The 26785-nt window shown below is 37.5% G+C and overlaps 1 long non-coding RNA gene across 1 annotated transcript in view; it reads right to left on the bottom strand.

Moving 5' to 3' along the window:
- Positions 1 to 14576, bottom strand: part of LOC148801405 (uncharacterized) — a 48281-nt gene extending 33705 nt beyond the window's left edge. The window contains exons 1-2 of the long non-coding RNA XR_016084599.1: positions 14438 to 14576; positions 13032 to 14326 (exon numbers count right to left, since the gene is read on the bottom strand). This is a non-coding gene — a long non-coding RNA (uncharacterized LOC148801405). The remainder of the gene's footprint in view (positions 1 to 13031; positions 14327 to 14437) is intronic.
- Positions 14577 to 26785: the final 12209 nt, after the last annotated feature.

The following is a 26785-nucleotide window of genomic DNA, read 5'->3' as shown; positions in this document are numbered from 1 at the left end:
GTGTCAGTGGCTTAGTTAATGGGTCTGCCACATTATCTACTGATGCTACCTTCTGAATTAGGACGTCCCCTCTACCAACGATCTCCCGTAGTACGTGGTACTTCCTCTCGATGTGCTTTGACTTTGAGTGGGCCCGAGGCTCTTTAGCCTGGGCGATCGCTCCATTGTTGTCACATAACAACGGGATGGGTGATGTGCTGGACGGAATCACTCCCAATTTGTGTGTGAATTTCTTCATCCACACGGCTTTCTTGGCAACTTCACTTGCGGCAATGTACTCGGCCTCGGTTGTGGAATCTATAGTGGACCCTTGTTTGCTGCTTTTCCAGCAAGCAGCACACGATCCTATCAGGAAAACATATCCAGATGTAGACTTTCTATCATCTCGATCCGACTGGAAATCGACATCAGTATACCCTAGAATTTGTAGTGAACCACCCTCAAATACCAGACAAAACTCTTTTGTCCTCCGAAGGTATTTGAGTATGTTCTTTACAGCAGTCCAATGCTCCTGCCCTGGGTTGGCCTGGAATCTGCTTACCACACTCACCGCCTGAGCAATGTCTGGGCGAGTGCACAGGATGGCATACATGATGCTCCCTACGGCTGAGGCATAGGAAACATCTCTCATGCCCTCAATCTCCTCAGAAGTCTTTGGAGACATCTTCTTGGAGAGAGTGACTCCATGCCTGAAAGGAACGTTTCCTTTCTTGGAGTTCTCCATGCTGTATCTTTTGAAAATTTTGTCAATGTAAGCAGCCTGGGATAATCCAATTATCCACTTCGATCTATCTCTATAGAGTCGAAAACCTAGTATGTATGAAGCTTCTCCAAGATCTTTCATGGAGAACTGCTGTGATAGCCATACCTTGACCAAAGTCAACATTCCTACATCATTCCCAATGAGTAGGATATCGTCCACGTACAACGCCAAAAAGGTGATCTTATCCCCACTGGACTTCCTGTAAACACAGGGTTCATTTGGATTCTGCTCAAAGTCAAACGTTTTGACAGGTGAATGAAAATGGATGTTCCAACTCCTAGAAGCCTGCTTAAGTCCATATTAGATCTATTAAGTTTACATACCATGCGTTCCTGACCAGCAACAATGAAGCCTTGCGGCTGCTGCATGTAGATATCTTCACCAAGATATCCATTCAGGAATGTGGTTTTGACATCCATTTGCCAAATCTTGTAGTCATGGTACGTTGCTACAGCTAGCAAGATCCTAATGGATTTAAGCATGGCCACGGGCGAAAAAGTTTCCTCATAATCGATGCCTTCTTTCTGAGTATACCCTTTCGCCACCAAATGATCCTTGTAGGTCTCAATCCTGCCATCGGGGTCATTCTTCCTCTTGTAGATCCATTTGCAACCAATTGCTTTCACTCCGGAGGGTGGATCTACTAGAATCCAGACTCCATTGGTCTCCATCATGTCCATCTCAGCTCTCATGGCCTCCACCTACTTCTGGGAATCTATGTCTAACATAGCTTCCGCATAAGTTACGAGATCCTCCTCACTAGTCAAGGCTTCCACCAGGTAACTATCCTGGTCATAACCATATTGGACTGGTGGTCTGGATACCCGAGTGGATCTTCTAGGTTGGTCACTACTTGGAACTTGTAGGTCATCTTCCACTACTCCTAAGCTCTCATCATCAAGAACTATTTCCTAACGATGGGTGTCCAAGATGTCTTCGGTTTCTAAGAATTGGGCGTTTCAACTGCAAAACACTTTCTGCTCACTTGGGTCATAGAATAGATAACCCACTAAATCTTTTGGGTAGCCTATAAATAGGCAATGGCTAGTTTTAGACTCCAACTTGTCTGCACTTGTTCTTTTAACGTGTGTAGGACAACCCCAAATCTTCAAGTGTCTTACACTTGGTTTCCTTCTGATCCATAGTTCATATGGAGTTTTCGGAACCGATTTGGTTGGAACCCGATTCAGCACGTAGATAGCAGTCTCTAATGCGTATCCCCAAAAGGATGTGGGTAATTCTGAGCGTACGAGAAGTGACCAGACCATGTCCAACAAGGTCCTATTCCTCCTCTCTGAAACACCGTTGAGTTGAGGTGTAGCAGGAGGAGCTAATTGTGACACTATCCCGCTGACCTTTAAGTAGTTCCTGAATTCGTCAGAGAGATATTCGCCACCTCGATCCGATCGAAGGGCCTTGATTTCTCTCCCTAACTGTTTCTCGACTTCCTGTCTGAACTCTTTGAACTTTTCAAAGGATTCAGACTTGTGTCTCATTAGGTACACGTAACCATATCATGAAAAATCATCTGTAAAGGTGATGAAATACACGTGTTGATTACATGTCCTAACACTCAGGGGACCACATACATCAGTATGTATTAGGTCAAGTGTGCCTGCAGATCTTTCAGGCTTACCGTTAAATGGCCGCTTGGTCATCTTACCTTGTAGGCAAGACTCACAAGTGGGAAGATTTTCTACGGTTAGAAAATCCAAAGAACCATCCTTTACCAGCCTTGTGATTCGGTCAACACCGATATGGCCAAGTCGGTAAGGCCAGAGGCATGTGGGATTTATTGTATCACGATTCCTTTTCTTGGGATTTTCGACCGACATAGTTTCGGTTAAGTTAGTTTCCAGAGAAGAATGTAGAACATAGAGATCGTTCTCCAGTTCCCCGTATGCGATGAATTTGTTATTCTGTTTAACAGTAATCATATTACTATAACAGTATATCCATCAGCACAGTTTAGAAACAGAAATTAAATTTCTTCTCAAGTTCTGTACATAAAGACAATCTTTAAGTACAAGCACTCCTTCTCTAAATACTAATTCTACAGTTCCTATTGCCGCAGCTGCAACACTTGCAGTTGTTTCCAAGAATAGTGTCACTTCGCCTTCACTCAATCTTCTGCTAACTTTGAACCCCTGTAGTGATTACACGCATGAGTTAAAGCCTCGGAGTCAACACACCAGTTCATAGAAGTAACTAACATATTAGATTCTATGACACAAGTTTCGACGTTACCTTTCTTAGATTCCAGGTAGGCAGGACAGTTCCTCTTCCAGTGGCCGGTCTGCTTGGAGAAGTGACAGACATCAGATGCCTTGTTCTTCTTCTACTTCTTAGGCTTGGCAGCTTTCTTCTGGGGCTTCTTTGCCTTTCTCTTTTTCTAGGAAACTTTTGACAAGGTACATACGAAAGGTAAGTCTCTTTTAGTTTTTCTGGGTTACTTGAGGTTTTGAAATGTTGGAGAGCTATCGTTTGTAATTTCTTGTTGACTGAGAATAGAGGCAAAGATGCGAGGGTCTTAGGGAAATTATTACCTAAGATCTGATAACATCACCTCAAAATCAGTCTTATGAGAAGTTGAAAACATGTTCCTCCAAATTTAAGAGATTCCTGCAGCCATTTCTGTTTTGCTCTGAAAGAAACTGAGCCCGAAAAACTCCCATATTGGGTTGTTACAATAACTTGAAGAGAGGAGTGCCTAATACCTTCCCTCTCCCTATCCTTGGGACGCAAAATCTCTCAGTTATGTGCCTTTCCCATGGAGGACGAAGTCACTATCAAAGACTTAAATCGAATTTTTTCAAATCCGAAAATGATGGCCTATTTCCTCTAAAAAATGGGTAGCGACTCCATCTCTTTGAGCTAGCCATTAGCTTCTCGGAGCTCACACACACCACCAATACATTTGTGGTGCATTGTGGCTTCCTCTATATGGTATTTATTCTTCCAGTGAAACCCATGCACTTGTATGGGTACCATCAATTGCACAAATACAATTCTATTCAAACATACATAATGTCAATGCATGTATATAATACATTGAAGTAAAAAAAACTTATTTAAAGAAACTATTTAGATATCTGGAACCATGAATAGTATTTCTCTGAGCATCTAATGTAAGGATGCACCTTTTCAAATGATAGTAGTGAAATCAATTCTCTTCCAAGTCTACATATGGCCTTACAAGTTCTCCTAAAGTGGTAAGTAGTGGTGCTCTTTGAATGTTGGAACCTACTAATCATCATATGGTTTCGTTCATTATGGCTAGCAGTTATGAGGAAAATTGCAAGAAATTCGCCAACTGTGATATTTGAGTATTTTCCATAAGACCCCACTCTCTCAAAAGATTTGCAAAGTTCTTAAACACATGCCTCTCCATTCTAAATGCATTAGAAGCTTTGTCTAGGTGTTATAAGCCATCTAAGCATTCATGAATGAATGCATGCCCACTCAACTTTGAAGTGCAGAATGGCTGCTTCACAAAATATGTGTTATAGTAGTTCATCAATTCGTTCACAAATAGTAGTTCAAAGAATTCATCATCTTAGTCATCCCATGATTGAAACAGAATTGTACTAACAACATTGTTGTTATCCATTGAACTAAATTTTTGATAAACACAACATTGACATTCCAAAATACACTACATTACAATGAACGGAAAATTAAAACAAAGCATCATTCATAAAGTTTTAACATAACAAGGTGTCATTCAGTAACATTAGCAGAATAACACGAATCCATATAATGAAAGTGTTCTTATAAGCTTCAAACAGAAAAAAAAAAAAAAAAGATAACAAAATATGATAACCCATGCAATATAAGTCAGTTCAGGCATATTCCTAAATACAAGTCAACAAAAAAAAAAAAAGAGATAAGATGATGGAAGGAACCCCTCCTTGTTAATCTATCTATTTATGGATGAACTTTTGTATTAGTGTCAATTCCAGGGGTTTAAGGAGTATATGCATCTGGAGTGAATATGTCATTGGGAGGGTTATTAGCAACATGGTCATGTATCATCGGGATGTAGTCCATCTCCTTGTCTAAGGGGGTCTCAACATTACCTATTGATGTGAAACCAGATGGTTGCACTAGTTCCTGAATAAATGAATTCCAACACTTCTATATATGGATAACCCTTCTTCCTTACTTGTTTTGTACACCTATACTTCTGTATGATGTATACATGAAATTAGTATCCTTGTAAATTAAAACCCCTGGTAATTATCTCAATACTTGTATAACATTTTTACCAAAAAAAGATAACCCCACACACTTTTGCTAGCACTTGGTTTCTTTTTAACAAGATCTATGGCGACCCCTGTGTGACCCACAACTTTTTTGTAATCATTAAAATCTTTCTTAAAAATGGAACTTGTTCTTAAAGTGGTCACGGGTGTATGATTTGCTGCAACACTTGTTGAACTTCTCCATGATGTTCTTCCTTCATTCAGTATTAAAAATTGATGTTGATCCGTTATGTATGTTTACCTACTCAACCATCAACTCTATAAGTGTCGTTTCTTCAGCCTCACTCCAAATAGCATTCATTTATTATATCCTCTATTTAAAGGTTTGCTTGAGTGACCATGTATGTCTGTACAATAGGAGCAGTGGCAAAGCAAGGAATTTTCTGTGTGTGTGTGTGGGGGGGGGAAGTTAAACAAGAAAATGAGTTGGGAGTGCAAGAGGTAGGCTGTGTAGGGAAATGGGGTGGAAAAGGACTCACTTTATCAATTTGGGGAGTTGGAGGATCATTAGAGAATGGTCTTTAAACATTTTAGTTCAAGTTTTGGGGGGCCAAGGACTCACTTTATGACATTTTCACCTTGCCTCTACTAAGTAAATATATATATAAATATTGATTTAACAAAAAGTTTGGGGGGGGGGCATGGACCCCCCACCAATATACTTGGCTCCGCCCTTGAATAGGAGTGGGTGGAGTGAAAACATTTAGAGAAATCAGATATTAAAAGAAAAGAAAAAAAAATTAAACAAAACATAACAAAACAAAATACAAGCTTCAATGTATCTCAGTGGGTTGATAGCCGAGTTAAATGTCTAAGGGGGAAAACAAGTCATTATCTCTATATAACCCATCATTATCTCTCATCACCTCTCTCTATCCATCTATATCTGTCTTCCCCTATATATCTCTCTATCTTTCCCACTCTACCTCTCTCTCCTTCCGTCTCTCTCTCTCTCTCCCCTTTGCTTTCTATCCCTTTCTTTCTTGTTCTCTATTTTTATTTCACTCATTCTCTCTCTCTCTCTATCTGTTATTTACAAAATAGATTTCACTATTGAATCTTCTATTTCCAAGTTGGGAAGATTTGTATTGATGGAAGAACCAACAAAATTAGTTATCAAATGCATTATTGTATTAGATGTGATTCAATCTAATAAAATCGGAAATTATATATCTCACATTATAGCATGAAAAAGAAAAAAAAGTAGAAGAGGAACAACAAAAATGAAAGAAGAAGATGGAGAAGAAAAGAGAAGTAGAGAGTTTGATGTCTTCTCTCCTTTCTCTCTAATCTTTTCTTAATCTTACTTAATTAGATGTACTTACAATTCTGCCCTTAAGTGGGCAGACAAACACCTAAAAGAAATAAAAAAAGATTAACATGCTCATAAGAATAAGGCCCATTATCAAATAAAAACATCTAAGAAACAATAATAATAAAATAATAGACTAGGTCTCATTCAGCCCAATCTCTCTTCACTCCCCCTCAAGTTGAGCAAAGGCATCAATCATGCCTACTTTGCTTATATAATGAATCATCTTCCCTTTTGGAACACCTTTTGTCAAAATATTAGCCAATTGTTCTTTAGAAGCAATAAATGGCAAGTGAACTTCCCCCGAAGCAACTATCTCCCGTATAAAATGTTTATCGACCTCTATGTGCTTAGTTCTGTCATGTTGGAGTGAAAGTCAGTTTAGCACCAAACTTTGCAATTTTTGCAAGTAGATCAAGGACACTTACATTGAGAAATGAAGATACCAATCTTAAACCGAGAAACTTCAATTCCCAAGAAATATCTAAGTTTAACCAAACCTTTGATCTCAAATTTAGTGTTAAGAAACCTTTTGAGATTAAACACTTTTCGAATGTCATCACTAGTAACCATAATGTCATCAATATAAACAATAAGAAGGGTCACCATGGAATTTCTCCTCTTAGCAAATAAAGTATGACTAAACTGAGTTTGTATGTAACCAAAAGTAACAAAGGTATTCCAAAATCTCTTAAATTAGGCTCTAGGAAATTGTTTAAGGCCATAAAGAGACTTCCTCAATTTATATACCTTCCCTTGCATTTCCTTCCTATACACCCGTGGAGGTAATGACATATAAACCTCTTCATGTAAGTCCCTATTCAAGAAGGCATTTTTAACAACAAATTGATGGAGTGGCCAATCAAAAGTAGTAGTTAGAGATAGAAAAAACCCGAATTGAAGTCATTTTATCCATAGGGGTAAAAGTCTCTAGGTAATCAACACCATACATTTGAATGTAACCTTTAGCAACCAAATGAGCCTTAAACCTCTCAATAGTACCATCAGAATGATACTCGATAGTGAACACCCATATACAACCAACTAGTTCCTTCCCCTCAAGTAAGTTCACAATTTCCTAAGTATTGTTCTTATGCAAAGAATCTAGCTTAGTCATCATAACATCCTTTTTTGTTCTAGTTTAGATAAGGTTTCTAGTAAAGACCTAGGAACTACATGTGTAGAAATAGAAGCAAGAAAGGAAAAAATAGGTTGAGAAAAAAAGGTTATAGGATAGGTGTTTGGAGATGTAATGAGTTGTACGCTTTTATTTACCTTTCCGAAGGGCAATAGGAAGATCAAGGTCAAGAAGGTATCAGAAGAGGTAGAGGAGGAATGACCTATTACCTCAGTAGTGATGGAAGGTGCAAAAGGCTCAGTTGAAGGAGGAGAAGCAACTTGTTCATACTTGAGTCTTTGTCTTTAGTACAACCTTTTGACAATAGAATGAGAAGTGAATGTGGGAGGATGAACCAAAGGAGGAGAGGGATTGATACATGTGAAGAAAACCTAACAAAAGTAGATGACACAACATAGGACTTAAGAGGAACCAAAAGAGGAGCAACTGAGGATAGAAAATAACTTCTCTGAATGCTCCCCCTTAGGATTAGTGCCAAAGAAAGGGATAGACTTTGAAAAAGTGATATCCCTAGAAATAAAGTTGGTGCCACGGACTTGATCAAAATAACAATATCCCTTCTATGTGAAGGTATATCCTAGAAAGACACACTTGTGTTCTTTAGGCTCGAATTTATGTCTTTGATAATTGTGAACATGAACATAGCAAGTGTACCCAAAAACTTAAAGAGGAAGAAATAAGAGATCCTTATCAAGCAAGAGAATGATAAAGGGTGTTTTAAAACCTAGAACTCATGAAGGCATTCAATTTATTAAGTATGTAGATGTTAGAATAACACCCCCCCTATTTTCATGTGCTTAAGATGCAAGGAGGAGGCTTTTAGCAACCTTAAGCACATGAAAATTCTTTCTTTCCACCACTCTATTTTGTTCATCTCGAGATCTCATAAGGTAAAAGAAAAGGATAACATGCTTATAACCCCCCATGGAAAATAAATGATATGACCCTCACTCATTAGAGTACACAATATGAAAAGGAGAAATTGATCTTTTATTACTCACTTAATAAAAATGTCTACAATGTTTTTCAAGTTTACATAACTTATAATGAAGACTAAACAGAGATATTCCCTTAAACATTTTTGGAAACAAATGACTCAAAGCAAGAAAGACAAATGATCAAAATGTAAATGACATAACATTACTCTATCAACAGACTAATGAAATAGACTCTAAAGAAACTCCACAAGGTGGTCCAAGACTTTTATTAGGTGTATCTAGTAAGTATATTCTATTCACCTCATGGCCATTCACAATCATTCTATAAGATTTTTGGTCCTAAAAAAACAATGAATAGGAAATAAGGTTATGTTGCAATTCATGGATTTAGTCAAAATATTAATAGATAAGATATTGGTGTTTTTAGTTCGAGAACATGAAGAATAAAGGATAAAACAAGGGAGTGAGAGTTTTTTATATCCCCTTTGCTAGAGATGGAAGCAATAAAGAGATAGATCAACAAAGGATATCTTCTCTCTGTTGGAAAGGAGTTGATATGAACAAAAATGGTTAAATATGTTGATCATATGATCTAAAGCACTAGAATCAATAATCCAAGAGACTTTACAATTACCTAAAATTGTAGCATGATTTGCAAAATCAAATACTTGAGTGAACAAATGCGGATGAAGAGGTGTTGCCTAAGGAGTTGGATGTTGCAAATGTAGTCTCTAAGTGGTTAATTAGTCTCTCATGCCTTTCAACTTCTGCTTTTATTGTTGCTAGCTGCTCCATAGTAGACTTCCCACTTTTTTTTATTTCCACCTTTGGGCACCTTCGAGCATAGTAGCAATATTTGCATTCTTAGGCTTTCCAGTCTGACCATTCTTCTTAGTATTGTTGTTGTTTTGAAACCTTTTTGGGAAAAGATCTAGATGTAGTTTCTGACAAGTGTCCTTAGTGTATATCTATTTCCTATAGTATTCACATATCATCTCTCTTTTCTCAGTAGGCCCCTTCGACTTTATCCTGACATGTGCAAAATGCTTTGGGGGTGGAGGTCCCTACAACTATACTTGCCACCTATTCTCTTCACTACTAACCGTAGAGTATGCCTAAGCAAGGGTTACATCAACTTTAGCTAGAATATTATGCCTCGCAATGTCAAACTCAAGATTGAGTCATGTGAGAAACTCAAACACCCTATTTCTTTTTACTAGTTTCTTGAATGTCTTTACATCCTTAGTGATCTCCCATACAACTATCCCCACTATATCAATCTCCTACTACAATGACTTCAACATAGAGTAGTAAACAGCTACACTATTCTCCCCTTATCTTAAATTGTTCACATCATTCATCAAATTATAGGCTCTTACAACATTCAATTTCTGAGAATATGTTTCTGTAACACTACCCCAAATCTCCTTAGCAAAAGTCATCCAGAGGTAATGTTGACTTACATAAAGCCCCATAAAGTTGAATAACCATCCTACCACTATATAGTTCTCTTGCATCCATTTTTCATATGTAGGATCAATCTTTGTTGGTTTCTCCTTATTGACTATGAGATACCCTAGTTTGCATCTAAAACAAACATAAATCCTTATGGATTGTGCCCAAGACAAGTAATTTGTTCCTTCCAACTTAATTGTTGTTACTTTAGTTAAAATGGAATCTATTGGAAAATCCAACCCTAGACATAGGGATCTACTTCATTTCACTTCCAAATTGTTCCACTGACCAAATGAAAATCCAAAAACAAGATTTTTAGTTTCTATGGACCTAACTGAGGTCGGTCTAGTACCTTTTAAGTCCCAAAATTAGGGTTTCACTATACTCGACTACCTAGTGGAAAAAGGAGAAGAGCAACTGCTCCTATCTAAGCTTACCAAGACTCTTTCCAACTTCAACCGCCCACTTTTAGAGATCAAAAGAGATCCTTCAGTCTATGAACACCACACTCAAATTGTCTCCTTAACCTATAACTATAAATTCTCTAGCAATCTATAGTCAACAACCTCACTTTCTTGGCAATCTATAGTCAGATCCTGTCTCTCCAAACCCTCTACCAACTAGGCACAAATGTTCTCAAAATAATTAGCAACTTATCTCTCCATATACTATTCTAGTCGAAGGGTGTATGGGAAAAGAAAGAAAAAAAAAAAGGAAGAAAGGAAGAGGTTCTCTGATACCAAGGTGTGATTCAGCCCAATAAAACATGAAAATAGTATTAGATTATAGCAAGAAAAAGTAGAAGAGGAACAACAAAAAAGAAAGAAGAAAATGGAGAAGAAGGGAGAAGGAGAAGAGAGTTTGATGTCTTCTCCCATTTCTCTCTAATCTTTTATTAATCGTACTTAATTAGAAGCAATTACAATTCTGCCCTTAAGTGGGCGGCCGCTCATAAACACACTTAAAAGAAATAGAAAAAAGATTAATAGCCCCATTATCAAACAGAAAGCATGTAAGAAACAATAACAAAACAATGGATTAGGGGTCCATTCAGTCTAGTCTCTCTACATTATTTAAGGTGCATCATTGTTTGGTTGTATTAAGATGGATGGCTCAACCAAGTTATATTATTCAAACCATCAACTTGACCTCAATTATAGATAGTGAGAATTTAGTAAAGAAATGACCAAGGTATCTCTGTCTTTGTCTTCATCTTCTTTTCTTTCTCATCTAGGAAGCCTCCATTCTTTTCACTACAAAGAAAATTTGAAAGTCACATGTTTAATCTTTTATTCAAATTTGGAGAGGTGTGCTAATCTTTTTGATGTTCACTAGAAAAAGTAATACCATCCCAACAGTCCTGCTTCTATGTCTTATGTATGATTGTTATGAGGCCATTAGCAGACTTATTTCTTATTTTTATTTCTTGCTTCTATATTGAAAAGGTAAAGTAAGTATTTATCTGACTATTAGTGGATTTATCACCGCATTAATATTCTATGGTACTATACCGTATTGCTAAGAAGTGACCAATTGTTTAATGAACTTGTTTGCTTCCTGCAATATTTCCATTTCATGATAATTTGGATTTACTTCATTTTCAGATGTGCTGGATGAGTATGGGTATATGAAAAGATGATACAGGACAAGCTTTTGATTGGTGTGTAGAATAAAAATTAGAACTTAAAGAATATAATCCTAAAACCAAAATCTAGTAAACAATGCTTAAGAATACATCAATCCTATCTTGCCCTACATGAGACTTAAGCCTAGTGAGGTCTCATTTTTTAAAATTAAAGCATGAATTAAAATGAAATATTGAAATATGCACAAGATGAAGGTCTATAGGAATATTAAAAGATTAAAAACTAAAGTGAATGATATACATTCTTACAAACTGTTAAGATGCTTATTAGATAACTCTTAATGTAGACCAAAACCTCAAATAGGTCTTAAAAAACCCATAACATGGTAAGAGTAATAAATAAATCGTCAGTCTACTATACAAAGTTACACTCATAACCACACATATTGAAAACCTTGAATGTAAGACATGCCTTGAACTTCCTAATATGAGCCTCAAGAAATTTCCTTGATCCTTGCCTAGAGAAAGGTTTCCAAGGTGTATGCCTTGGACTTTTTAAAACATTATTCCATGGAGCAATGGAGGATATGTTATCTTATCAACAATTTGATGTTTAGCCTCTTATGCATTCACATTGAGCCTCTCCTTTTGGTCTTGGATCTTCTTATTAGGCTATTGATAGCCTTGTTGGAAATTAAGTGTATATAAGTGACTTTTACTAGCATCCTCTACTGAACTAGGTTCTATTTTTTTGTATTCTTGTAATAGGGTGGAGCTTGGTCTTTTAATTTTGGACTATGGTTCTTACCAAAAAAAAAATAATTGGACCATGGCTATCCACTACCATGAATTTTATTTTTACCCAATCTGTGGACTTGTATTGGAACTCTTGTTAATAATTAATAACTTTTTATCTCTCATTCTTTTTTAAATGCAACAGATTTGTTAAAGTAACTTTAACTAATAAGAAGAATGAGTTTTTTTTTTTTTAATTATTCACTAGTAACTTGGGTCAAGTTGTTTCTTAGTTGGTGGATTATGCCTTTCCCAATTTTTCAATAGGTTGTTGATCATAGCTTCTAAAATTACCAGGGAAAAGAATTAGATGTATAATCTCTTAATAGTTCATGTTGAATGTGCTTAAGCTATATTCCAATTAATACAACTCAATCTTAGCCCCAAGCTTTTGGAGTCGGCTACTTGTCCTATCCTGCCACTAGTTAGCTACATGAATCCTTAGAGAAATAAAAAAGATATATGGTTCGTTAGTGTGGCCATCTCCACAAGATAAGGATACCACACAGAAATAAAAGATATATATCTGATTACACAATCACTACAAGCACAAAGAAAAAACCTAAAAAAGGCCATATATTTTGCAGAGGTGTATTCTAATGTGATTCCATAATAAATAATCATTCAATGTCTATGAAATTACACATGTAGAAACTTAGCTTTTCATATAACACAACAAAATTCCATATAGAAGACATAGAAAGCAAGTGTAAAAAACCAATCATTTTCAAAGAGAAAAAATGCATAAACTAGATGAAATAAAATAGGGCCATTAGTTACCTTCCTGTTTCGACTTTCCTTGAAGGTGGTGATGAACCACGAGCAAAGGAGAATATGTGGAGAGGGAAGAAGGCTGAAGAAGAGGGCCACCGACAATAGTGGGGATGGAAGAAGGTGACCATTGGTAAAGATTCACAGTGGCAAGGAGTTAGTGGCGAGAAGTCACAACAGTGGCGATGGGTTGGAACGTTAAGAAGGTAGGGTTGAATGCGATGGGTTGCAACGGCGAGAAGTATGATTTCATTTGGCAAATCAAGGATGGTTAATCCATTAATGTGTTCTGTGATCCTTGGGTGTCTAGTATACATGGAGAATTTATCAGTTTACATTATCAAGAGTAAGGTACCAATAGCAATCTAAAAGTAAAGGATTTGCTATTTGCAAATAGGGAATGGAACATGTAATTATTGCATCAGATACTTAACCAAACTTCTGTCTTAGAAATGATATAAGTTCAAGTTTTTCCTTATTTAATTGAGGATCAAATACTATGGAAACATTCTGCCTCACATATTTTCTTTGTCAAGCCTGCATATCAAATGTTTACTAATAGAACACTACCTTCTTCCAATCAGTCAAATAATGCAAGGACCAAAATCTAGAATCTAAAGATTCCATTTAGACTTTTAGATCTTTAGAAGATGTTTTGGGATGTTGTGCTTACAAGAAATAAGCCTAAGTTTCTATCTCATGAAGATTTGTGTTCTATGTCACCAATATATAGACACCTCAACATCTTTTATTTTCAATGGCCACTTTGCAAGAGCAGTTTGGTGTGGATTGAACATGACCATGCTTTCTAGTAGAATTGGTTAAAGATGTAGGTTTGACGATTTTGGGGTTGTCCTTGATATTCCTCTTACAGGTGAGGGGGATGAAAATACTATTAGAGTATTTTATGAAAACATTTTTGACCTTTGTATAAATTGTGGATGGAGAGGGCATAAGGCATTTGAATGCCCAAAATCTCAGAGAACTAATCAAGATGAAGGTTGGATCTTGGTTAAACAGCATAAGTTTCAAAAGCTCTCAAGAAAACCTTCCCCCCAAGATAAAAAATTTTCAGGTTTTGAACGCTTAAAATCAAGCAACTGGAGCGGCAAGCAAAATAATTGGAACCTAGCAAAATTCCATAGGGTTGTTTGTGCTAGAAACCATTCTAAAACAAGATTTTCTACTCATGGTACAGTGACCATTGAGCCTCGGAATAGGTTTCTACCAACTCAGCGTTGGGTCCCAAAAAAAAGGTAAAAGAACAAACTACATCAACAATGGTTTGCAAAACCCCAGATCTCCTGCAAATTACAAAGTCAATAAATTTGTAAATGAGGACGATCTCAAAAACTATGAATTCCAAGATGGGGATCTGAATGATAAATATGAAGACTTTGAAGAAGAAAATGAACCTGATGAAGATGCTGATGATGATCTAATGGATGAAGAGTGGGAAGAAAATGTTCAAGCCAATGCTGAGATATCGAATGCTGAAGAAAATGTTATCAAGAAAACCCATGACAGCAGCTGCAAGAAAAAAAATGATAGAAGATTTGGACAATATGGGTCCTGAAAATAGTTTAGTTTGCAAATGAATATTATTAGTTGGAATATAAGGGGGCTGGTAGGCCCCGTTTGCAAAGACATGTTGTTAATTTAATTAAGACTCATAGGCCTGCTATTTGTTTTTTGATGGAAACTAGAGTTAATCCAAACCATACAAAAAAAATTGTTAAAAGGTTTAATTTTGATGATTATGTTCTCATTGATCCAATCGGTTTTTCTGGGGGACTTCGGATTCTTTGGGACCAGACTCAATGCACCCTTCAACTTACCTTCTCTAATGATAGAATGGCTCATTTCCTTGTTAATGAAATTGATACAAGCATGGCGGTGCACCTTTATTTATGCCCCACCAAATAAGAGTGAGCCAAGAGTTATATGGAACTGGGTCAAGGACATTGGTCCATGGTGTTTAATTAGGGATTTTAACAATTTTAAATCAATTGAAAATAAATTAGGTGGAAGAGATCCTCAACCTAGTCAAATTCAGAATTTTAATGAATTTTTGAATGATTGCAATCTTATGGAATTGGAAATGAAAGGAAATCAGTTTACTTGGAAAAATAAAAATATTTTAGAAAGAATTGATTGGGTCTCTGTAAACCAAGCTTGGAGAGGATTATTTCCAAATGCTCTTCTCTCAAACTTACCTTTCGCTGCTTCGAACCACTCCCCACTTCTCCTACATACAAACTTGGAAATTTTCTTAGGTCCTAAACCTTTCAAGTTCGAAGCTATGTGGTGTATGGACCCAAATATTGTTGAGGTTGTAAGTAAAGGTTGGAACATCGAAGTTGATGGTTCTAAAGTGATTAAATTTGTTAAAAAGAGAAACAACCTTGCCAAAGTGTGAAGGAAATGGAGCAAATCCCAATTTGGAGACACCTTTGAAAAAAAGAAAAATCTAATAAATAGATTGAATCAAGTTCAAAAAAATATTTCAGATGATCCAAGTAATATTATTACCCTTAAAAATCTAGAAATTGCGCAACAAAAACAACTTGACAAGTTGTTGGAAAGAGAAGAGGCCTATTGGGTGCAAAGAGCGCGAATTGATTGGATCAAATTGAGAGATAGAGTTATAAAAGTTAAAAATGATATGGGGGAATTGATCACCAACCATTTAGGTATTGCAAACCACTTCACAGAAAATTCAGGCAGAAGTTTAAATCTGGTGGCACTTATGGAGTTGAAAACTTAATAAATGAGGTTGATCAATGTATCACTGAGGAGCAAAATGTTGAAATATCTAGAGATGTTACAAATGATGAGATTCGTGAAGCTCTTGAGTCTATGAAGGATCTCAAGGCTCATGGCCCAAATGGCCTTAATGTTTTATTTTCAAAAAATTTTGGAATACTATAGGAAATTCAGTGTGTAATGTGGTTAAAGCCTTCTTTCATAGTGGAAAGTTGTGTGGGATTTTGAATCAGACTTTTATCACCCTCATTCCATAAAAGAAGAACCAGAGACTATGAATGATTATAGGCCAATTAGTTTGTGTAATGTCATTTACAAAATCATTACTAAAATCCTTGTAAATAGAATTAAACATCTCCTAGATAATATCATCTCCCCATACCAGAGTACCTTTGTGCCCAATCGGTAGATAAACGATAATATCCTAATTGCACATGAGATGATTCACACCATGAAGAAGAAAAAAGGAAGCATAGGGATAATGGCGTGTAAAATTGATATGGAGAAGGCTTATGATATGTTGGAATGGAACTTTATTGAGTAAGTGTTGAAAATATTTGTTTTTCATAAAAAATGGATTTCTTGGCTCATGGAATGTATCAGAACCACTTCCTATAAAATTTTAGTCAATGGGAGTCCAACAAATGAATTTAAACCAAGTAGAGGCATTAGACAAGGAGATCCTCTATCTCCCTATATTTTTGTTCTTTGTGCAGAAGCTTTGTCCAAGAAATTAGAAAAAGAAGCAATGGATAGTGAAAAGCAAATTGGCTATAGAATTTCAAGAGGGGGACCAAAGATCCCCATCCTGCAATTTGCCGATGATTGTTTTATATTTGCAAATACTTCTATCCTAGCCTGCTTGAAAATCAAGAAAATCTTATCAAACTATGCAAAGGCCTCAAGCCAATGCTTAAAGTTAAATAAATCTTCGGTACTTTTCTCAAAAAGCACGCCCCATAGGTTTCAAAAGATGCTATCCAAAATGCTTAGAATCCCATTGGAAACTTACTCCAAATCCTATCTTGGAGCTCCCCTAATCACTAGAAGAGTTATAAAGAGTAGCTTTGGAAAAATCAAAGAGAAATGGTTCAAAAATTGGCAAATTGGAAAAAACATTCCCTATTAATTGCAGGTAGATTAACCCTCATAAATTCTTCAACCAATATGATGCCACAATATATAATGAGTTCTTTTAGAATCCCAAAAAATTCTATAGATGAATTGGACAAGATTCAAAGGGATTTTCTATGGGACAATTCAAATGGGAAGAAATCTTTTCATTTGCTGAATTAGGAAAAAATGTGTACCCCTAAAAGGTGGTGTGGCATGGGAATAAGAAAGCTCCACTGGGTTAATGAGGCCAGCCTGGCAATGTTAGGGTGGAGGGTCATTAATGAGGAGGACAACCTATGGGTGAAAGCATGGTTTTTAAAACCAAATCGGTTACCAGGTGAACGGTCAACCCGTTCTGACAAAAAAAATTAAAAAATTTGAAAAATCGGTCAAAACCGTTCGAATGATTCGAATGGTTTGAATGGTTAACCGGCCGGTTCAGCGGTTTGCTGACCAAATTTAGTGGTTTTGGGGAAAAAAGCGATTTTGAGGAAAAACAGAGTAGGTGACCGTTTCCCAGTTTTTTCGACCCGACCGTCTGGTCCAGTCCGGTTTTGAAAACCATGAATGAAAGTTATCAAAAGCAAATATTTGAGGAGGGAAAGTTACTAGAATTGCAAAATTAAAAAGGGTATCTCTTGGGCCTGGAGGGGTATTCTTCTGGCTAGAGATCTCATTAAGAAAGGAACTCGTTGCCAAGTAGGAAATGGTAGGTCTATTAGCTTTTGGCATGATAATTGGGTTTATGACAAACCTCTATCTGAAACCATTAACCGCGAGATTATGACAAATCATAACATTATAGTCTCAGACATGATTGATTTTGGAAGAGAATGCTGGAATGAAGACAAAGTAAAGGTGAAGGTATCTGACCAAATTTGGCAAGATAGTAAGACAACTTTTATTGATCCTAACTCTATGGAGGACAAAATTATTTGGGGGTGCAACCTAAGGGGATTTTCTCTATAAAAACAACTTATTTGTTGAAGTGCTATTCTGTTCTTAACCCAAACAATACCTTTAATTGGTTGTCTAATATTTGGAACATCAAATGCCCCCCAAAGATAAAGACTTTTCTCTTTTTCCTTCTCAACAATAGGCTTCCTACTAAAAGCCATCTAAGGAAAAGAGGATATAACATTGAAAGCTCTTATAGTTTTTGTGGGGATGAGGAGGATACTGATCATATTTTTAAAAATTGTGTCCACACAAAGCAAATATGGCTTATCTTAAACACTCCCCTAGAGGGATCAAATGAGAATGAAAATTTAAGCGATTAGTGGACAAGGGTCGGCAATAAAAAGGAAAACATAATTCTTTTAGTAAAGGAAAAGCTAGCTTTTGTTCTTTGGGCTATCTAGAAAAATAGGAACTCGAAAACTTTCAATAATGTTTCAACTCCCATTTCAATTATTTTGGAACGAGCTCTTTATATGTTTTTGGAATTTCTTAATGGGAGCAAAGGTAAAGACATTGCCCCAATGGACAAAGTGTGGAAACCAATTTTTTGGAAAGCTCCAAAATTTGGCACTATTAAAATAAATTTTGATGTCTTTCATAACAGTGATGGAAAATGTTCTGTGGCTAGTATTGTTCATAACCACCTTGGTCGGGTGCTAGCGGTTAAAGCATATAAACTTGGCACTTGTACCATCAACCAAGCGAAAGCATGGGCTGCATAGGAAGCTCATACTCAAGTGACAAATTATAGGAAGCATCCTATTATAATCGAGGGTGATTCATTATTGGCCATCTCGTGCCTCAACAGAAAGGTGGAAGTTCCTTGGAATTTTAAAGGTATCATCTCTTGCTACTTGAGGAAGAGAGTTCTGTTTGAGGGAGGTCTTCGGTACCAGCATATTTTTCAGAAAAGCTAACCAGGCGGCAGATTGGCTTGCTCATGAAGCTCTTTCTTCTTCTACCCCTTCCCTAGATTTTTTGTATCAACTCCCTTCCCCCATCCCTTCTTATTTGTTTTGCAGATTTTTGAGGACGTACTACCCCCATTGTGTGTGGTACACTTCTTTTTTCTTCAAAAGAAAAAAGAAGATTTTGGGGTTATACTTCACCCTAACACTATTTCTTTTTAATTTTCAATGTTTGAGAGTGGTGGAAATAATGTTAATTAACATTTAAAACAAAAATTTTAATAAAACATTAAGAAAGCAATGTATTGGTGACCGACCGTCCATATTGGCCAATATGCTTTTTTCATTTTTTTTTCCTTCCAATTACCAAAAATAAAATAAAAATTTGAGAGAAAAATCTATGATACAGAAAAAATATGATATAAAAAGAGTTTTGGTGAAACAAAACCTACCCATAAATTTTGATAAATAACATCATGTTCCCTACCAGGTTTATAACACCATGTTCTCTACTACACGTTTATGGTTCTAAATCTTCTGATTTATTAGTTAGTTATTTTTCGGTATCATATCTTTTCCATATAATAGTCGAAGAAAGCTCAACGCAGATTTCTGAAATGATAGTGACAAGTGACATATCAATGACAATAATGTATAAACCAATAAAGTGGCGACAATTGTGTGTTTTTTTATGAAAAATTGCCTCTTGAGCATTACTTCTGCCAAACACGTTTTCCACCTCAAAAAAAAAATCAACGATTTCCAAATGCTAAATAATTTTTCTTATTATTTCATTTGTTCCCCCACTTTATATGCAAATGCAACCACACCACACAACCTTCTTTCAAGAAAGACAAATGACTTTTTGAGTGGTCTGCTCTTCAGGAGAAGATGGGTCATCATAAGATTGGTGTCGGTGACAGGTGGCAATAAGTGTGGACATCTGCTAAAAGAAATATGGTTTTGCCACGTGGCATAACACGTAGACAACTCAATCACGAAACATTTATTTGCTTGCAAATGGGGGTCAACAAAACAAACTCCCCCTCCACTCCAGCAAACCTCCCCCAGTGATGATGACATTTCAGCCCACAGGCACAGACAGACCCACTTTCCTGATTCCTCTGTCCCGCAATTTAGCAACCGAGAAGGGACAAAGAAGGCGACGATCAATAAAACGCGTGGGGCCAACAGAGCGTCAGCCTTCTCACAGGAACCACTCGTCTTCTGTTTGTAGAAAAGTCAGTTCCAACTTCAAGCCGTTTTCCACGTTGTCGATGTGGATGGTTTGTTTTATTGCCAATCCCTTCGTGTGTGTATCCTTCTCTGTTCCTTCCCTTCTCTCACGCCTCACCCCTCTCTCCCTCTCTCTATAAAAACCATTCCAGCACTCCTCGCTACCACATCTCTCGGTCAAATCTCTCAAGCTCCATAGCTCTCTCATCTTCTCTCTCAAAACCCTTCTCCAGTTCAGTCTCTTTCAAGTCTCTGCAAGCAAGGATTCAGTTGGGCTTTTCTCTCATAATAATATAGACATGGCAAAGGAAGTCAGATCTCTGAAATCCTGGATTGAGGTTGCACCAGCCATGGTTATCTCGCCCAGAAAGTCGTCTAATGCTCCAAAGTTGGAGACAATCGCCGAGGAGGAAGCGGATGAATTCGAAGAAAATGCCCAGTTATAGTGGGTGATCCCAAAATCTTCTCTTTTTTTCTTTGTTTTTTGCTTTTTCATTTTCTTTTTTTTTTTCAGTGATGTGGCTTTTTTTGTGTGGAAATGGAATGTTTCCATGAGGGGTGGCCAGACTTTCATCTCTACCTGAAGAAAGGAGATGTGGAGTTTCAATTTTCAATTGTTAAAGAAAAACTCTTCTGGAATAGATGATGAAATTGAAATACCCCTGTAATATACCGAATTTATAAAGTAAAAATTTCTCTCCATCCATGTTTGCAACTGTGGTTTGATTAAGTGCCCGTTTGATTAAAGTTTTCCAGCTTGGTAGACTATATAGACTACAGCCCAGGAGCTCAGTCGTGCTGTGGCTGTTTTGAGTTAATAGGAATCCCATTGCCCACTGCCGTATGGCTTAGTTCCCTTAAGGTGTTCTGGGTCAAGACCCAGGGCTTGGCCATAGCTGACCGCTACTAATCGGCATTCCTCCAATATTCGAATCTTTTCAAGCTGAAAGTAGACTGACCTCCGCAACATTGACTCAATGGAGGGCTCAGGGTGGAGTTCCTCTGAGTTCTGACGCCCAGAACTTTGGGCAAGACAGCAGTCAGGACACATGGAAGATTGAGCAGTCTTCAGGAATGAAGATTGAGCAGCTGTTAATCCACACGCACGTATCCGAGCTCTCTCTTCTAAACTCGGGATCAACTGCTACCCACAGGTTCCCACATCCCGACCCACAGAGCTATCCAAGCTCTATCATAGTATCATGTAATGTCTAATTCTACTCTTGTGTAATGTATAATTCTATCTTTATTTTTTTTTATGGTAAAAGATGAGCTACACAAGCCTGCGGGTAGCTCCTCCCTTAAATCCTCACAAATAAATATAAAGTCACAAAACCTAAACTCTATTAGATTCTTCGAAATTTACAGCTTTACCAGCTAATTTTTTATACGTATGTTTGAATTTGATATTTAAATTGCTTTTTGATAGTATGCTTGAATTTGATATTTAAGTTGAAGAAGTTGACGAGATTCTGGCATTCTCTGATGATGTATTCCATTCTTCACAGGGGCGAGAATCTACCATTTAGGCAGTCGATTATCATTTTAGAGTCTTCTTCTATGGTGATTTGTTGGTCCCTGTAGTTGATTGCAATATTAAAGGCCTTCAAGCTGCCCAAGCTTCTGCAAGGTTAATCGTTGAAATTCCAATCCTAAAATTTTTTGTCTCAACGACTTTGCATTGATGGTTCCTACCAATACACCTAATGGCACAGTTGCCATTATTTGAGCAAGATGCAATCAGGTTTAGGCTTGAACCAGTCAACACGAGTTAAAAGTTTACTATTAATGTTAGCCATACAAGTGTTAACCATACAAGTAGAGACCTCTTTTTCATTCCAAGTAGGCTAAAGCTCTACTAATAATAGTCTCATCATTATTGGCTAAGCCATTAAAACATTTATTGTTTATATTCTTTCAAATGAACCAAGAAACACAAGAAATTTTTTCTCTAATGAAATTATCCTTTAAGTTAACATTCAGCATACCTAGACTTGACCACCATTGACTTAACGATGTATATGTTTTCACATGAATTGGCAAGCCATTGTTTGGACGCCAAGAAAGCAGTGGAATAGGTGGGCGAATTTCAAAAATTTCTCCCTTCAATCAACTGGGAATCGTATTCCCTTATTTTAGAATCAATTATTCAAGGACCTAGTCGAACCAAACCAAACCAGATCTGAACTAAAGAACAAGGGAAGGGTTATACCTGATACGGAGAATGAAGACCTCCCAACGTCAGTGTTCACGCCCAAAGAAGTATCCAAGATCTGCTCCCGCTGAATATGACACAGCGATGGTGGGACAGAACCAACAGTGTATGTCCTACGTACCGAACTCATAGCAAGAATCCGTTGGAGGCTTAGAGCACCGAACCGAATCATCATTTCAGCAAAGATTGATCTCAAGAACCAGCTTCTTGATCTTCCCTTCGGAGGAATTTGAACCAAGCAGTAAGGTGGCGGCGGCTAGAGGAGTTCCTTAGGCTGAAAGTGGTGTGGATGCCAATTTCAGCTTAGGAAGATGAGATCCTATCTCAGATTGCAGAAGCTGTTACTGCAAAACCCTAGGTCAAATTCTTGTAATTCAAGATTAGGGTTTCCTCATTTCTTAGTGATTAAGAAATCTCTCAATCCTATTAGGAGTTATCCCAATCCAAATCAGTATTTAAATAGGGGATAATCTTAATCCAATCTGCAAATTAGGTCAGCCAACTCCTAATCTTATCAGGAGATTACCATATTCAAATCACATTTGAATTTGGTCTCCAAGAGTGGATAGGGTTAGAACCCTAATCCTTTAGCTAACCCTAATCCCAGATACACCCCCTTAAGTGGGTGATCATATCAGCCCAGGTCAAAATGGGCTTTAGGCCCAATAAGTAATCAGTGCTCAATAAGTTTCCAAGTTGCTGCCCAGTTGGGCTTCTTTGTATGGCGTGGGACCCAAGCATTGATCTACACATCAGCCACATGAGTTCAACGTAGCCTTTGTTACAAAGCCTAACCGAATTCACTAGAAAGCCAAGTGAACCCCTTGAGCCCATCACATGGACTCTATGGGCCCAACACTTACAGTAAGTGGTCCCTGGGCCAAGCCATCTTATAAAAACTCAAGGACTGTGTGCAGATGCAAGATTAGTCCATCAAGTGTAATCATAAATGGTCTTACACTTAAACTTTCAGCCCATAATGATCAAACACTGCCCGACAAGAGAGGACCTCTCCCTCGACTGCAAGGAACAGTGTTGCACTCTCTACTCACATGGATCCCGGGAATTAAAACCATTTGCAAACATTTTGAAACCGAATAAGTATATATATATATCATATATATAAAATTTGCAAAACAAAATTCCAACGATTGAAATCAACTGCCGACAATTCGGTTTCCTTCAAAGAGAGTGCATCCCCGATCATTACCTTTGTCCGACAAAGGTTTTGATCCTGTCACTATGGTCACCCACTCAGATGAATTCTCGGATTGTCCCGACATACCCAGGTTTTGACCCCCGCTAAGGATCTCAATGATTGGCATATCAAAGACAGTCCAATCCGACACCTAGTGCAGTATCATAATCGAGTGTAGGGGTCAGGTGTAACTTTCCAGTTTTGCCCATCAATCTCCAAGGTCCAAGGCAATATTGGAAATCTAGTCCGGTTCAAGGATTCAAGTAATCCTACACTATATGTGCCTTGGGTGTCACCTTGGCGGCTGAGACAAGCCACCCCAACAGTTGGCAGCACACCAGTGTCAGTCTTGGTAGGATAAATCTCCCCAGACTTATCCAACGATTGTGAATGTTCTAAACTAACACGAGTCTCATTAAGTGTCCAGTTTAAGGGTCTTACACAGAAATATACCACACAACATGAATCAAGCATGTACTTTATTTATTTACACTAAATGTCAAAAATACATCAAATCTGATTAGAGATAAGGGCATACAAAACTGTCTAACAGCAAGTCCCCAACCAACCTAATCTAAATTTGTTTAGAAACTTCACATTTAATAAAAAGGTGGTCAATGTCCTAGACTTATCGATCCCAAAGCCCCTACCCGTGAGATTGTTTTTAGTGGGAAATCTGTTATTTAACAAAAGGAAAAGAAATATTTTAATTTTTGGGGGAAGTACGAGTTTCCAGAATTTTTTTTGATAGTTGCTAGATTATCCCCATCATTAAAACGACACTCCCTCATAATAAGTCATTTTAACCGAGAAGTTACCATCAGAGGTGAACTTCCACACTCTTTAATCTTCAAGATGCTCATGGAGAATTAAGATTGGTTTGATAAATTGCCAAATCTGAGGAGGGGCAATCAAATTAATGAGATCGTCTTTCCAGACTCTTCTTTCTAGGTCGATCACCCTACTTACAGTCATATCCATATCAGTTATATCGCTCTGATTACCTAATTCAATTAGCGGGCCATTAACGGTCCAAGAATCCTTCCAGAAATTCACTTTCTTTCCATTACCAATCTTCCACATTGAACCCCTTTTAATTAGATCTTTTGAGCCCAAAATTCCTTTCCAAGCCCAACAAGAACTTTTCTTCTTTTTTTGTTTCCCAAAACCTGTTGTTACTAAGATATTTATTAATCACAACCTTGACACATGGGTTTTCATGACAATTAATAATTTTCCAACCCAATTTAGCAAGGAGGGCCTTATTTATCCAATTGAAATTCTTCACACCTAACCTACCCCACATTTTCAGGTGTATTGGCCACCTTCCATATCCAATTCAATAAGATTAAAATAATCAATTAATTGGTTAAAATTCTTGGTATGATAAGGCCTTACCTCCAAACCACCTTTTTTATTTTCACTCCTTCTAAGAGCATTAAAGCCCCCCATAACACACCACGCCCCAATGGCATTATCCGCAATGTTCCTAATCCAATCCCAAACCCTAATTTGATCAGTTTTGCAAGGAGGGGCATAGACAAACGTATTGAACCAACTTTTATTTGAATTTAAATCAGTAATGCAAGCATGGATAAGCCTATCGTTAGTTAAAATAGTATCAATAGAACAAGAAAATGAATCTCATAATAACCAAAGGCCACTGGCAAAACCAATGGGATCAACTAAAACTAAATGGCATTTATCAAAATTAAAGGATGACACAATGTTTTTCCCGTTAGGCAACATATACTAGGCTTAAATAACCTACATAATTTTGATCCGTCACAACTGGATCCTACCAGCACCTTTAACATTCCATACGAGAATCTTCATTTGGAACCATTGGCCTCCTTAGGACCCTACTCGTCCAGACTAATTTTCTTGCTGACCTTTCCCAATCCTCCTCCATATCTTCTTCATTATCACCCTCTTCATCCTCCTATTTCGAATCTGAGTTGTCTTCCTCATTCTCAGCATTAGGGCTAGAATTACTCTCAGACCAAGGGATCTTAACACCCACTCCGAGGCTGTTGGAACCAAACATCAGAAATTCCTCCAGCCGAAAGGGGTTCTTTATCAAATGTCTTCCTTTTCTGAACCCAGAGTAGCTTCTTGTTCATCATGTTATCTAGAAGGACCTAAGAAGAGAGTAGTGTACCCTTTTGCTCGATCAAGTTTTTGGGAGCCTGAGATTGCCTTGCTCTTGTATTCGGCATGGCCTATCTTATCCAATCTCCTTTGACAAAGCTAGATTTCTATTTTCTATTCACAACAGACCAGTCAGCCTCATCCATTTTAGTAATACCAGTCTCACACTGGTAATACTTGTGGCCACACCAGCCACATGCCGTGCAAAGGTCGTGCACATGTTCATAAAAAACTCCAAGTTTGTCTTTATTTACCATTAGATGTGAACTGCTTAGTAGTGTTGACTCGGTCACATACACGGGGAAAGAGAAAGAGGGAAGCTTTCTCAATATCTATGTCCAATTTGAAGACAGATCTCACATCTCTAAGGTCCTAAATCCTCCATGGACCAAAACTCCAAGGGCAGCCCCGGAATCCTAACCCACTCATCTGCTTCCTCCAACTTAGCTTTAAGAGGATTAAAACCAGACCTCCACCTCATGAAAACAATATACTTCCCATTGATGATCCTCGGTCCTTACTTGAGAACCCTATTAAGGTCGACATTAGACGAGAAGGAGAAGAGGAAGAACCCATTGCCAATGATTTGGATATCCAGCTTACTATAGTAAGCTTCCACTCTCTAATTTTATCAATCAGCACTTTGATAGGTTCCAGGTTGCCGAGGAACTTAGAGAACAGGCATAGGGCACTCTTGCTCTCCATTAATCTTTTTTTTTTTCCTTTGAGCTCTTCCAAATTAACCGTACACACAAGAATCTTTAGTGGCCTTGTTAGAGAGTGCAACCTTCTCAGACTCCAACTGGAAAGCCTCTCATACAGACCTCCGAACATTGCTTGTTTCTCCAACCAGGAGGGAAGACCCAACAGAAGAAGCCATCTGTAACTGTTACTTAGAAGGTAAAGTGGCTAACTTATTCCCGGACTCTCTATTTATATTTGAGGATTTGAACATACCCTCAAAAAACCTCTTCGGCTTCTCATTAGTAATTCCAAAGAGAAGAGAGTCTTTAAAGCTTTTCTTTGGTTCATGAGGCCTTTCAGCTCCATGCGGAAGAGTCGTTCTAGTAGAGTAATTAAGAGAGGTTTCGACGTTTTCCATTCCCGAATTAGCATCATGCATGGCTAGATAAGGTGGTGCATATTGCAGCATAGGTGCAGTGCACTTCTCGAGATTATGCTTTCTCATAATAACATCCCTAAGGACAAACTG

Source organism: Nelumbo nucifera, chromosome 3 (assembly GCF_055504915.1).
Source record: "Nelumbo nucifera cultivar China Antique chromosome 3, China Antique-T2T, whole genome shotgun sequence".
NCBI classification, from domain to species: Eukaryota; Viridiplantae; Streptophyta; class Magnoliopsida; order Proteales; family Nelumbonaceae; genus Nelumbo; species Nelumbo nucifera.
This window is presented reverse-complemented; position numbering and strand designations above follow the sequence as displayed.